This window comes from Corvus cornix, chromosome 4A (genome assembly GCF_000738735.6).
Source record: "Corvus cornix cornix isolate S_Up_H32 chromosome 4A, ASM73873v5, whole genome shotgun sequence".
NCBI lineage: Eukaryota > Metazoa > Chordata > Aves > Passeriformes > Corvidae > Corvus > Corvus cornix.
This window is the reverse complement of record NC_047058.1, coordinates 11,130,830-11,144,481: the sequence shown is the minus strand read 5'-3', so window position 1 is coordinate 11,144,481 and position 13,652 is coordinate 11,130,830. Positions and strand designations below refer to the sequence as shown.

The following is a 13,652-nucleotide window of genomic DNA, read 5'->3' as shown; positions in this document are numbered from 1 at the left end:
CTTATCCTCTCTGAAGTTAGAAACAAACTACTTTACAAAAAATGAAAAGGAGCTAATACCAAATGCATTACAGGTATAACATTTATGAATAAAACACTTATTTTGTAAAGCTTTTGCTTTGTGAACCTTGGTGGTATAAGAAAACATAACCTTTGGTATCTTCTTTTCTACTATAGGAATTGGGTAGCATTGTGTGTTTGGGCTTGCATTGTCTTCTCAGAATAGCATTGTGACTAAAAGTCACCTGTAGAATGAGAGTAAAGTTCTGTAAGGAAAATATAAAATAAATAAAATCAGCTTCAAACCCTTAGAAGTCCTTTTCTCAGCATGGTAGATGAATGTGTGCACTGACCCATGCAGCTGGTGCTTGAGAGTGTAGCCTGCTGAGGTGAGAGTCTGTTCATGTTTTAAGGAAACACAATTTCTCATCATAGCTGTGTTGCTAAGGGATAGCTCATATTTCTCGTATTCTCTGTCAGATTTCAAAGACCAACAGAAAAAAATGTTGCATTGTGTCTCGGTATTGCTTGTTCATGGTGGAGAGTTAGGAATGAATTGCAAAAGCAAGAAAAACTTTAAATAGACTTTAAAATACGTAGCTCAATTCCTCTCTTGAGATATCCCCTACACTCACTTAGTAGTCAGTGGTGTTTTCCAGATTTCAGCCCTTCTCCTTAAACCAGATTTGGTGATTTCATGTTAAAGGAAGCTAATTCAGTGGCATATTACTGTCTAAAGTCATCTGTTTTCTACCTTGCACCTTGGTGTTCCTTGTTCTCTTTTTTCCATGTTGGTAGCATGACTGATCCAATGGAAAAATAACCCTGAAAAAGGTAATGTTTCATCTCAGAAGCCAACTGACTCATTTCTCCAGAAGACATGGATTGTCAAGGAAGAGCAGAATTGTTCCCTTCAGCTCAGTGTTAAACTGGTTTAGAACCAGGCTGGCTGGAACTGCACCTGCAGAAATAATGAGTCTCAAACACCACAGTGGATGTAAATAAAAAAATCTTTTATATACTTCATTAACCTTATAAATAACCTGAGAAAATAAAAAAAAAATTATCAATTCCACTTGGATGAGCACATAAGTAAAATACAGGTGCCCCAGAAGTAGGAGGAGGGCAGTGGAGCTTTCCCACACTGAGGAATGCAAACCAAGGTTGGCATGTGGCTGCCCTCTGGTCCTCCCCAAGATTATATAACCTGGGATTTACTAGTGGACTAACATGGAAAAAAAGTAGCATTAAAATCATGTACTGTGTAAAAGGAGTTTAATTCTCCATCTGACATCTTTAAGATACCATATTAATAATTTAGCTGAGTTTTAGTAGCCTTTTCAGTTGTAGCCCACTAATGACAAGCTTGCTTTCTAATGTTTAACGCCTGCTGCGCAAGTGGTACTTTTAACAAAATACATTTGCTGCAGGCTCTTTGACATGGCTTCACACTGAGATAAACACAATTAGCATGAGCTATTTAAAATGCTTTTCTCTTGTGCTTGTTTATAATTGGTCTTTTAAGATCTATTTTTATTATTAATTTTAAGGAATGTGTAACAGATTTGATAGCACAGTGTTATTCAAGTGTTTTACTCTTGAGATTTTCCTGGGTAATCCTCTGTTTGTAATAGCATATTTATATACAAAGATTGAAGAACTGACCAGATTGGTCCTTCTTTTAACATGCTGTACCATAGAATGTATTGTAGCAGACCAGGGAGGATGATCCAAAGGCGTGCAGGCAGGCTAGCTTACATAGCATAAAAATTTCATTAGAAAGTATTTCCAGTGAATCCTATTTGTATAAAAGGCCTTATCTTTTCTATATGTCATATCAAAATGTCTTTTAGTAAAAATAGTCTTGCAAAGAATGTCTGCTGAGGGGGGCTGTACTGAATATTCATAACATCTGAGTGTGTGCTGAGACATTTTAGAATAAATATTTTTTTTTAGGTTAACCTAGTTCAGAATGTTATTGTTAATCTTCTTTACATCCTTTCAGGCAGCCTGTGTAAGGAAATTTTCGAATTAAAAAAAGAAAAGAAAGAAATGCTGTCCTCAGTGAGAGCCCACACTCTCCAGCTCTCATTAAAATCAGTGGGAGTCTTCTATTGGCTTTGCCGAGAGTGGATCTTCTCGGTGGGGTTTTGGAGGGGTAAAGGGAAGAACATGCCTCAAAAAAAGACAAATGTCTGTAGAGCCCTCAAGGGCAAGGCTGTTGTAAGGTAGGTTTTGTCCTCTTCTTTCCAGGCTGCCACTTCTGCTGACTGATTGAAACGTCTCTACCTGCTTTCCTGGCTTTTTGCAGGGTTTAGTCCGAAAGCACAGCCCTCGTGGCAGCATCAGAAGGGAGACTGTTCCTTGGATGGTCCTCAGCCTGTGCCCCTGGGCAGGTGACAATTATAATGGCTTTTTAATGGTTGGATTTGAAAGAGGCAGTGGGCTGATTTGATAATAGGCAGGTCTTCATCTTAAAAAATGAGCATAAATTGAAGCTGTCTGGTTTAGTAATTGAAGTACAGTAAATATTCTATATTTGCTTTTCACAGCCTTTCTGCCCAATGGAACCCACAGCTGTTTGTGAGCAGTTCTGAAAAGATCTATTCCTGGATATAAGTAAACTGCTCAGCCTGACAAATGACACAGGTGTTGGCTGGCTCTGTAGGGGCTGAGCATTGCATTTAGGAGCACCTGTCTGAGTATCAGCACTGATTCTGAGACTGAGCCCATCGAGACAGACGGACTTGTTCCATTCTTGAGAACAAAAAACACTGTGGTCATTTGGCAGATTGTGCAGCATGGCAGGAGGGCTGACGGGACCTGGGAGGCTGGAAGCTGGAGGGCTTTTAGAAAAAAAGCCCTGCAAACTGTTGGGACTATTTTGATGGTTGAAACTAAAAAGAGTACACCAAGAGCACATCACTGCAGAGACCAAGTCCTCAGCCATCATGGCTTTCTGACTTTTTCAGGGCTGGTGGCAGCATCCTATATTATGCTTCCCTAAAGAGACTTTCAGAATGGATTTCCCCATAAATCAGACCAGGCCATACTTAATACACATAAGGCATTGCAATGATGGATAGTTGGCTTAGCTTTGCTTTGAATGTTATCTCTTGTGTCCTTTGCTGTAACTGAATTTGTTGGCATTAGTTTTGGACTATTGTAGCAGGATCTGTGGCTCAGGAAAGGGTGAGAACACAGTGTATTCTGGGGAGTATGTCAGTGGTAGAAACCACTGAGAATTGCTGGAGTAGAGAAAAGGCCCAAAGGAAAGGATGTCCCACCCTCCTTCAGTACAGGGGCATGAAAAGAGGGAATCAATTTGGTTTGAAACACTGTTTCATTTGTCACACACCAGTTTTTTACCACCAAGACTCCATCCACTGTCTTATTTTGAGGACCACTGAGTCCTCAGTGCTGTGAAAATACTTGAGTCTAAATCCCTCGGTTTGAACCCTGAAATTATTTTGATGCGTGCCTTCTTTTATCTCTGCTTTCATCTAGCTTTTTGAAAGTGAAAAATACACAGCTGAAACATACCAACTACCGAATAGCGGCATTACTTGGTTAATTTTAGTGACTTGATTTTGGAGGATCTATGATAAAATATAGCACCCAGGGATATTTATCCTAGTAACTTTAAACATGTCCTGGTTCTTTTGGTCTCTCTAATATGTTGCTGTGATGGCATTAGTGGAACCATATCCTTTGCCTGGACACTGAGTCTTGTATTGTATAGAGACTATTGAGATTTCAGAAGAAAGGTCTTTTTAAAAAGAATTTGTTGGTATAACAAAACAAATCATTTTAAAAAAAATTAAAGCATGTTTTTGAGTGTTATGTAACCATCAGAACTGGTTTCTTTAAGAGATCTGGTTTTGGACTAGTCAGGCTACTGAAATCCTACTTTCATTTGAACTCACATATCTGGGATGTCTAAAACATTTAAATATTTATAGCTTTGAAGGTTCACCAGGTCTATAATAAGCACAGGAGAAAATAAATACATTATGCAAAGGGTGATTAGTTTTATCACATAGTCTTCTATGGGGCAGATGTTTATTTTTCAGTGTTCATTTTCTTGGATCAGTCAGGTAGACAGCTGTTCTTTTAGGGCATTTTTGTTAATTTAAGTAACTTCTTTGAATTGCAAATCTACCACCAAATTCACTTCTAAAAATTCAGCCTCCAGCTCATAATTATATCATCAAAAAAAAAATCTTTAGATCACTAATTCAAAAATATCTACTTGTCAGAGATATTTCAAACAAATGTAAAGCATACACACTCTAAATCATCTGATACATCAATGTCTATATGAAACTGAATATAAAATGTCCAGGTCTGCTAGGTTTCTCAAATAAAAAAAATAATGTACATTACGTACCTTCCCACACTCCAACAGCAAGCTTGAAATACTGTTGTCTCATATATGTGACTTCGTAAACACTTGTTAACATCAATAGGCTGTTGCAAAGAGAGAAATATGATAAATGGGTAGCCTGTAATTAATCTTTTTATTTTTTAAATTGCCTTGGATTTTTGCCCTAGTCCAGAGGACCTGAGGAGAGTTATAGGACAGGGAAAGGAAAAGAGTACTGCAGAGTGTGCTGGCACTTATCAGGCTGTACAGGGACAGGGCTTTTTGTGCACTGGAGCTGTCAGGAACAACTGCAGTGGAGAAGAACTTGCCAGTGTAGTCACCCATAGAGTCCTTGGTCTTACAATAAATTTGCTGGAGTCAGTGCATGACTATTCAGATACGCATTTTGTATTCACGCTCTCAGACTTGTGCTATAAATATTTGTGTCCCTTTCAATTCATGTGAAAACATAGCTCTCAGCTACCATAGTTTTATGAGGGCATTACTGGAATGTTGCATGGAAATTAATTCTTTGTATTGCAAAATGTTCAGCTACAGAAAACGTAATATTATCACTCCAGTAGATGAATCATAGTCGGTGGTGTAGGCACTTATGCTGAAATTGCCTCCAGAAATTTATTGACTGACATATTTTGACCATTCTGACCAAACTGTAGTCTACTAAAACTGCAAGTGCAAAGTAATTTTTGTTTCACTGTGAACCCGAATTTGTTCCATTATGAATTGGTTACTGACCTAGTTTGTTCTGAAATACCATCACCTGGAGTGTCTGCTCCCAGCTCAGCCCATTTTGTAAGGTGCAGTTTGGGACAGGGATAAGGCTAAGGGGTGGTGGGGTTTAGGAGGGAAGATTTCTTGGCGTAATTACACCCATACCATGTGGAACATGAGCAGGAGAGAAGCCAGACATGGGCAGTGATGGTGAGTGTTCTGTGAGCTTCTGGTAGTACCCAAAGTGTCTCTCAGCAGCACTTTGAATCAGAGCAGGGAATGGGGTTTTGTTCATTTTACAAGATGTTTTTCTCATTCAGCGCTGTTACTGGTATATAAAGGAAGATTATCGCTACTGAAATTTTGGAAGCTGGCAAGAAAAATGGTTAGGTCTAAATCAAACAGATGTTTTGATTGTAAAAACGTAAAAGGAGTAAGTTTTTGATATATTTGGCAAATGCAATTTCATCTCTTATGTAATTAATAAGCTTTCTGTATTTATTTGTTAGGACTGGAAACTTTTGACAAAGTGCACTAACATTTACTTGGATACTTATCATTAATACATGTCTACCAATACCAGTTGTTTTAATTTTGAAGTACTTGAAATATCAGAGCAAGTGAAGATGTTGTTGTGATGTAAGTACAAATGGTGTTGCACTAAATCAGTAGACTGTTGTACCCACAGTTAATTGTAAGATTGTGACTACTATATCTAGGTAATTAATATGCTAATTAGCTAGTTTAAAGATAAAAGGGGTATTAAAAGAATGCAATAAAGAGCTTGTATTTTTCTCTTTTTCTGTGCAAACACAGCTCCCTGCAATAACTTAATGAGGAAATTTCAAAGGAACAAAACTAACAACAAATGAATTAGAAGCTTAACTAAGTAATTACATGGTATTGCTGAGACCTTTTGGGTAGGGACTAGCATAAATATGTATTTAGATTGTCATAACAGCAAATAACAGAGAGAATGGGAATACTAACAAAGAAACTTGTTGAAATTTTGTTTTTATGAAGCAGCCTAAGAAAAATTTGAATTATATGGTTATTATTGAAAGAAATTACTTATTGATAGTAATAAGATTGAAAATATTACTAAGGTAGAAGGATGTAAGCTCTTTGAGGGAAGAGAGCAAGGTGCTACTCTTTTTTCTTTCAGCCAGCCTTTAATGTATTAGTAGAAAAGGGATTGGTGTTCAAAAACCACAACCTACGTTTGTTCAGCATCCTGAATTTTGAATCTGTTCTGAGGGCTGGTTTTGATCTGGCCCACAAAATTAATAGAAAACCTCATGTGTGGCATTGCAAGAGAAAAGATCCTTAAGGACAATGAAAATATGCCTTAAATTGAGTCTGAAGACCCATTATGGGCTAAAATATGGTGTAGAAGATTTCAGAACAAATTAAGGCAGGTCTTTCAAGAGAGAGGATAAAAGAGAAGAAGAAAGTGTAAGAAATCAAGAATTTTTGGGTTGGAAAAATGCTTTCAGAGCTTTAACTGCTTTATCAGTTAAATTTCTTGTCTCTAAACACTTTTTTCTCAGTTGGAGAAAGCCCATGTTTGAAGCCTTCTCCTCTGTCAGGAGGCCACGCAGATTTAAACTTGTCAAAATCGACACTCCACTCTAGAGAATGCAACTTGAACTATGCTGTACAGCCTCATCTGACATCCATGCTTGATAAAGACAAGACCACTATCTATTAATCAGATTAGTTTGTTACTAATGGGCTTATTATTAATACAAAAGCACTATTATAACTAATTTTAAAAGATACAAACATACAAAAGGAAGCATGCAACAAATCTTCTGTTTTCTTTTGTATTTATATAAACAATCTAACAGTAACAAAAAAATCTAGCAGCTGCTAAATGAAAGCCAGAAGTTGGCTTAAAGAAACAGTAAATACTACTCTGAGAATAAATAACATCAATTGTAGGACTTACTATCTGAAGAGATTGCTTTTTTAATACTAAGGTAAAGCATCTTGGACTTTTGATTTAAATTTAAGCCTTATCACATGATTTATAATGAGGAGCAGCAAGAGTGATTTATTCATAGTATCTCAGTATTGATAACTAAGCTGCATTTGCATTAACAGTGAGCACTGAAATAATCTGAACATCACACCTCTCCTCCAAAATGAAGAGTCTCTCCTTCTTGTTCTCAGCAATTCAGAGCAGGGATGTGTCTCTAAAAGGTGGAATTTTTTCAAAATTGTTGGAATGATTTGGAATCCCACTGGTACTCAGTATCTAAAAGCTGTGCAATTCAATCCTCTGAATATTTAACTGTCCTGAAGTCAACATCTAAACTTAGTTAACGTCAAGTGGATTAGGACATCACACCACTAAACAGATTCCAACACAGTTTGAATGCAATTTTCTGATTTGATTGGTCTTTTAGTTTGTTAATTCTAGTAAGAAAATGTGTAAGATGCAATATATTTTTGGTCTTTTTTGCTAAGGAAGTGAGGTTTATGCCTCATATCTATCTGTTTTTTTCCCTGGTAACTTTAAAACTATTTTTAAACACATTTCATGGAGAGAGAGAGCTCACAAAGGCAGTGAGTTCCCACAATGTGACAATCCTCAAAGCAGTTTAGTTATCAGCCTTCAGGGGTTGGGTGGGGAGCCCCTATCAGCAGCCTTGTATCTGTTTCCAATGAGGCTGTAGTGTGTGTGCTCTTCACTAAACACCATCTATTGCACCTGGAGAGAAATGAGATCAGCATTTGCACTTGGAAAGTTTAGTCCAATACTATTTGGGAATTAAAAATTAGGCTCTGAACCAGACTTCATCAGTTTTCTGTTCAAGATATTTCATGTTTCAAATACTGTGGTTTTATGCTGGGTCAATCTCATTACTTTTTAAAAAGAAATTGTTAAAGATAACTTTGGATGAGATGAGAGCTCATGTAAATTGTGTGTATACACACACATCCCCCATATTATAATGTGAGCTGCAGCTGGCTTTATATCTCTATAGACAGTTAACTGTAGAACTATCAAAAAGTAAATAAAGGGAATTCACAAAAGTGGAACAGACTCTGAAGCTTAGGAAAGAATATATTTAATTAAATACATCCACTTAAAAGTCAGCACTACATAAAACATAAAGTAGGCCAGGTTACGAATCTCAATAGCTTTGAATAAAGTCAGACCTTTGCTACAGAGCCAAGTTAGTTAGGCCCAGGTGTGGCATTGGATAGGAAACAGCCTGGGGGAGAAGACTTCTTCTTTAATAAAGAACCATATTCTATGTGGGGTTTTATGTGGATTTTTTTTTTTTTTTTTGTATTGTAGTTTTCTTTATCATTCAATGCTATCAATTTTAAATGGGTACATTTTTAAGCTTTGGCCTAATATTATTACAAAAAATGGAGCTCTAGTTAAACCTTGTGGCATTTTTATGTCACCCACAGGCTCTCTCTCGTTTGGAGTTTGTATCTAAATTACTGGGTTTTAAAATACATCCTCTGTATGATTTCAGCTATACTTGTGAATGACTGGCTTGTCTTAAGTGAAAGATCTCTTGTCCCCAGTGGTGGTTAAAGTCAGAGCTGTCGTTTTAGAATTATTTTATTTCATGAGCTTTTAATCATACCCCAAGGACATGTCAAGCTCTTGCATGCTCTTTCTTTCAAGTATATTCTTTCACAAACACAGGCTGTGGAGGAGAAGGTGTCATTTCTTCTCTTGTTCCACTCCAAGCACATATTCATCATGGTAGGGGAAACTTATAAGAAATCTAATATCATAGTAAATTGCAATTTGGTGAGGTGTGGCAAGCTTTCAAAGGTTCAAATTTTTGGTGGTTGTAATATAACAGCTAAAGCAGCACAGAATGTGTTTGCAGTAAATCAAGCACTGCAGTCACTGTCTAGATAAATACTCTATTTGTTAGTTAGATGGAGTTAGTTGCCCTCAAAATTATCTTTGTGACATTTCTGTGAATGTAAATTAATTTGAAGACATTGTGAGGTTTGTTCACCACTTTATTGAATTTTCTATGCCTGAAGCACCAATTAGTATATTTATAGTCAAGCTATTGAACAATTTTGTTGGTTTTTTTTCAATTACTGTTCTCATGGATCCCAACCGGAGTGTTCCTGTGTCTTGTATATAGCACAGCATCTGAAGGGTTCGCGTATTTTCAGAGGGGACCTAACAGCTGGTCTGTCCTGCTTTTACTGCTCAAGATAAGATATTGTCCTGTTTCTGGCAGGTTTTGCTACAAAACAGTAATGATGTCTATTGTGATTGCTGTTATTTTTGTATTTGTTATTTTATAGCTTCATAGGTAACTAAATATTAGGTGGGGATTCAGTATCTGAGTCTCATTTAGAACACCAGGCTCTAAAATTGCCTCCTATGAAACTTCAGTAATATCTTTGAATGGCTGTGTATTGAATGACTGACTTAAATGCTTCTTTGTGCTAAAGGGAGCAGTGCTGCTTAGAGAGCTTGCAGTTTGCAAGACATTTTTGAAATGAACACAGGGAAGCACAGTAGTTGTATTTAAAATTATTTATTGATGGAGAAGTAAGCGAAAGAGTGATATTTGGACCAAGAATTGTTTTCAGGTAGAAATAGCCTGTTTTCCCCTCAAGCTCATTTCTGAATTTCAGGAGAAAAGACAGTCTTATAAAGCTCTAAAAATATCTGAGGTTGAACTGCCAGTGGTGAACATTGTTGCTTTCTGTCTGTAGTACATTGGAAATCCACAGGTAGGTCCTTAGCTGTACGTTAGGACTTCAGCTTTGTAGCTGACAGTGTAGCCTGCTTCTGCTTTGGGTTCCAGCTCTATGTAAGTTAAAATTCCTAGTACTCGTGCCAGCCTTCATTTAGGCGCCTTTGAACTTAATAAAGTGACATCATCTGTCTCTTCTGCATTGTCTCGTAGGCTGAGTCAAGGTGGACATACCTGGGCAGTAGAAGAGGTCTTGCTAACGCAGGAGCCACTAGAACCATTGGGGAGCATGATGCAGACACTGAGCTGAAAGAGTGTGCTCAGATTTGCCTGAATGAGGTGATTACCAACCATGCCTCATCAGCTGGTCTGCTCTGGCTCCGGCACAGCCTCTCTGCCCATCTGTGCTGCAATCCCCGGGCTTCTGGGAGAGCATAATGGGGCAGATGGGGACCATGCACAAGATCTCATCTTGTCTTTGCAGGTTTTGTTGACACAGTCTCTATGCCATGCAAAGAAACTGCCTCTGCTTTCCCTCTGCAGCAGCTTTGCAAGCGACTGTCACATAGGCATTGTTGTGCCTTTAGCTAATCAGTTCTGGAGAGGAAATGATGTACTAGATAATCTCAGCATGGACCGTTTATATTATCATCATCTTGACCACAAATTACCTCTTCATTCTAAGAAATGCTTCTGATGCGATGCTTGAAGAGACATTTCAGTAAATTTGTTCTTCAGAAAATAAACTTTAAAGAAAAATATTGCTGTCATAGTCATAGACATGTTTAGTCTTTAAAACCCACATAGCATCCTGCAGTCCTCAATTAACAGACAATAAAAAATAAATTCAATACCCATACAAGCCATCATCATGTGAGGAGCTTTTGTAAATATATGGTCTTACAGCAGTTTGAAGTGCCACCTTCTGCACAGGCTTTAGATATATTTGCCACATTAAATAATACCAATGTATGTAATAGAACACACTTAATGATAACTCCTTGCCTACTACAGAATGCCTACTGAATTCTAGTGGCCTAGTGTGACTGAGGTCATGGTACATAAATCTGATTGTAATCCCAAATTAAACTTAAATATACTTGTTGAGCAATAACAGCAAAGTTGAAAAATGAAACACAGACTTCTCCCCGAAGCAGCTTTGAGAGCTTGGAAAATTATGGCTCTATTGGCTGGATTAGCTGCCTGGGAAGTTATTCCTGGTCCGTTAAAATAATTATATTAATGCCATGCACTATGTTAGAGTCTGGTCTTGTGGTCTTTTGAAATACAAAGCATAATTCTCTGACAAAAATTTTAGAGATATTCTGTGATGCACCTGAGATTTTTTGTACCATATGTCTGAATAAAAATTATTAATGCAGAAATATCTTATTTGCAGAAATAAGCAAGTTACTCATACTCTGGGTACCTTTATTTACTTGGTTATTTGGTTGTCGCTTGCCCAATGCTACAACTTATAACCTTTGACTCTCTAAAAAATTGCTTTTATGCTTTACTTTTATGGAGGTTTTTAAGTTTAGAGCCCTTTCCAATCTTGAGAGAAATGAAATTTCTTTCAGTATCTTTTGTCTTGAAGTGTGAATTGTTTAGCATTATGACTTGATTGCATTTGAGTCATATTGCTGTATAATGGTTGTTCTCTGTCATGCATTCATGGGGCAAAGAGCAGCGTAAGAAAACAGTATTTGGAATGCTATACAATGGGAAGATTCTTGGGTTTTACAGAAGAAAGTGCTTTTTGAACTTAAAGCTTAAATCTAGTAAATTCTGCCATTACCAATCATCAGTGGACTACTTCTCCAGATGAGAACTAACCCCATCAGCACTTGTCAGCAGCTGTGCACAGTCCCCTGAAATCTTCTGTTAATGATTTTATTTCCAACGTGGTTTGACTAACAGGTTGTATACCTGCTGAAATCAAATACAAAGAAGTGTGGTAAAAGCTGCCTAAAACAGGATACATGAACTCTGTCTGCTAGTAAAATTAAATTATTAATGGTTTAATTTCTTTTTTTTCTTTCCACAGGATTTGAGGTTCCAATTAAATCTGTGTTTGGGCCATTGCTTTGCCTGCCAGTACTTAATCTTTTTCGAAAGCCTCATCACTTATCTAAAACAAAAGAAGAACGAGGTAAGGAGAAAAAGTAATGAAATGCAGCATAGCACATCTGTCAAAGGAACGGAAAGTAGCTTTAAAAAAAATCCAGGATCAATGACAGTAAGAAATTATTTGTTGAGCACTAAATGTGTTCATGTTAGGCATGTTAATTCTAAGGAATCTGTAAGTACTATTATGTCCTTGCATACACTGAGGGTTTGGTTGTTTAAGAGATTTACTGTTGATGTAGCCACAGGATACAAATGACTGATAGGAGTAGTTGCTAAGTGTACCTGTCTGTACTATTGAGTCCTTTGTAAGATTGTTTGACATCTTGATACTGAACTGTTGAATATAATTAACATTTCGGAAGTTATTTAAAATTCACTTTTGGGTCAGTCTTGATTTATGTTCTTCAAATGTGCATAATGCAATACTGGGTACTGTATTAAAAGACTTAATCTGTGTCAGCACTTAGAGCTGTACTATCCTTTGCTGTTGATAATAGATCTGTCCAAAATACTTGGAACTGACTTTTGCTATGTCGCTTAGGATTGCAATAACATACAGCAAGGCAGGCATAACTAGAGGTGACAGAGAAGAGTAGTAAAGTGATTTAGCCTTGACAGGATAAGGATGTAAGGCAGATACGGTTTGAAAAATATCAGCCTTTCCTGAGCTGCAAAAGTATAGCCTGCAGTGGCCACCCCTGCAGCCACTGCTGATGTGCACAAGAGAGAATGTTGGGATTTTTTGTCCACTCATTTTTTCTTCATTCTCAGATTCCTTCCCTGGGTCAAGTTCAAACTAATATTAGCTGATGCAGAGCAGGCTCAGTGGCTCCTTAATATGCTTTCACCTCAGGGTCCTTATGTGAAAACCAGCAGGTTAGAAAGTTTGTTGGCCTCTCACTTTTTCAACATAAAATATCATGTATTTGGTTTGGGAGTGTTAACCACACATCTTCTCTAGGGTTTCTCTCAAGGATGCTATTTATAGTTTTGCTTTTCAAGCTGTGTAAAGGGTGTTATTAAGCAGCTGGGAAAAAACGTTTTATCATCAGACGATGGAAAGCCATAGGCCAGGCAGAAAACTGCCAGTGGTATTTGTCAGAAATAAGTAAAACTGGGTTTAGTAGGTGTGTTTTTAAAGCACATGTGTTTCTAAGGAGAGTTGTACCTCCACATCCAGAGCTGCTGATGGAAATAGCTCACTGATACAAGCATTCCTGAAATATTTCCTAGAATTTCTACCAGAAATTACTTTTACGTGTGTAGATTGTTGGCTTTGCTGTGTAAATCCTTTAGGTTTGCCAAATAGCTTCCAGGTTTCTGAATCCTGTCTTGCTGTAACTGTGTCTTACAGCACAGTTGTCTTCTAGGTTGCCCATCTACGGCATGACATCTGCTAAAATTTCTCATTTTATTGGTCTCTGAGACTGAAAAAAATGATGAAACAACAAAAATTTGTAAAATTTAATAAAAATTACTCCCTATCATTGCTTATGGCATCAGTTGCCAACAGGGTCCATCTTCAAAAAAATTAATTAATCTTTAAATTAACTACTCTTAATAGGATTTGGAAAAAAAAGCAGACTTGATTTGTCTGTAGCTCTTCAGCTTTGTTTCAATTCCTCATAATTCCATTTCAAAGCTCTTCTTTCAACAGATAGACATCATAAATTTAATTTTTAAAAGATTCTCTTATATTTTCTTGTTAAAAAAAAATTAATTTTTTTA

At 37.1% G+C, this 13,652-nt stretch overlaps 1 protein-coding gene across 2 annotated transcripts in view; it reads left to right on the top strand.

Moving 5' to 3' along the window:
- Window positions 1–13,652, top strand: part of TENM1 (teneurin transmembrane protein 1) — a 761,089-nt gene that overhangs the window by 256,392 nt on the left and 491,045 nt on the right. For both annotated transcript variants that reach the window (XM_010407691.4, XM_019290822.3), the window contains one exon: window positions 11,842–11,946. The gene's annotated coding sequence lies outside the window, so the exon portion shown is untranslated. The remainder of the gene's footprint in view (window positions 1–11,841; window positions 11,947–13,652) is intronic.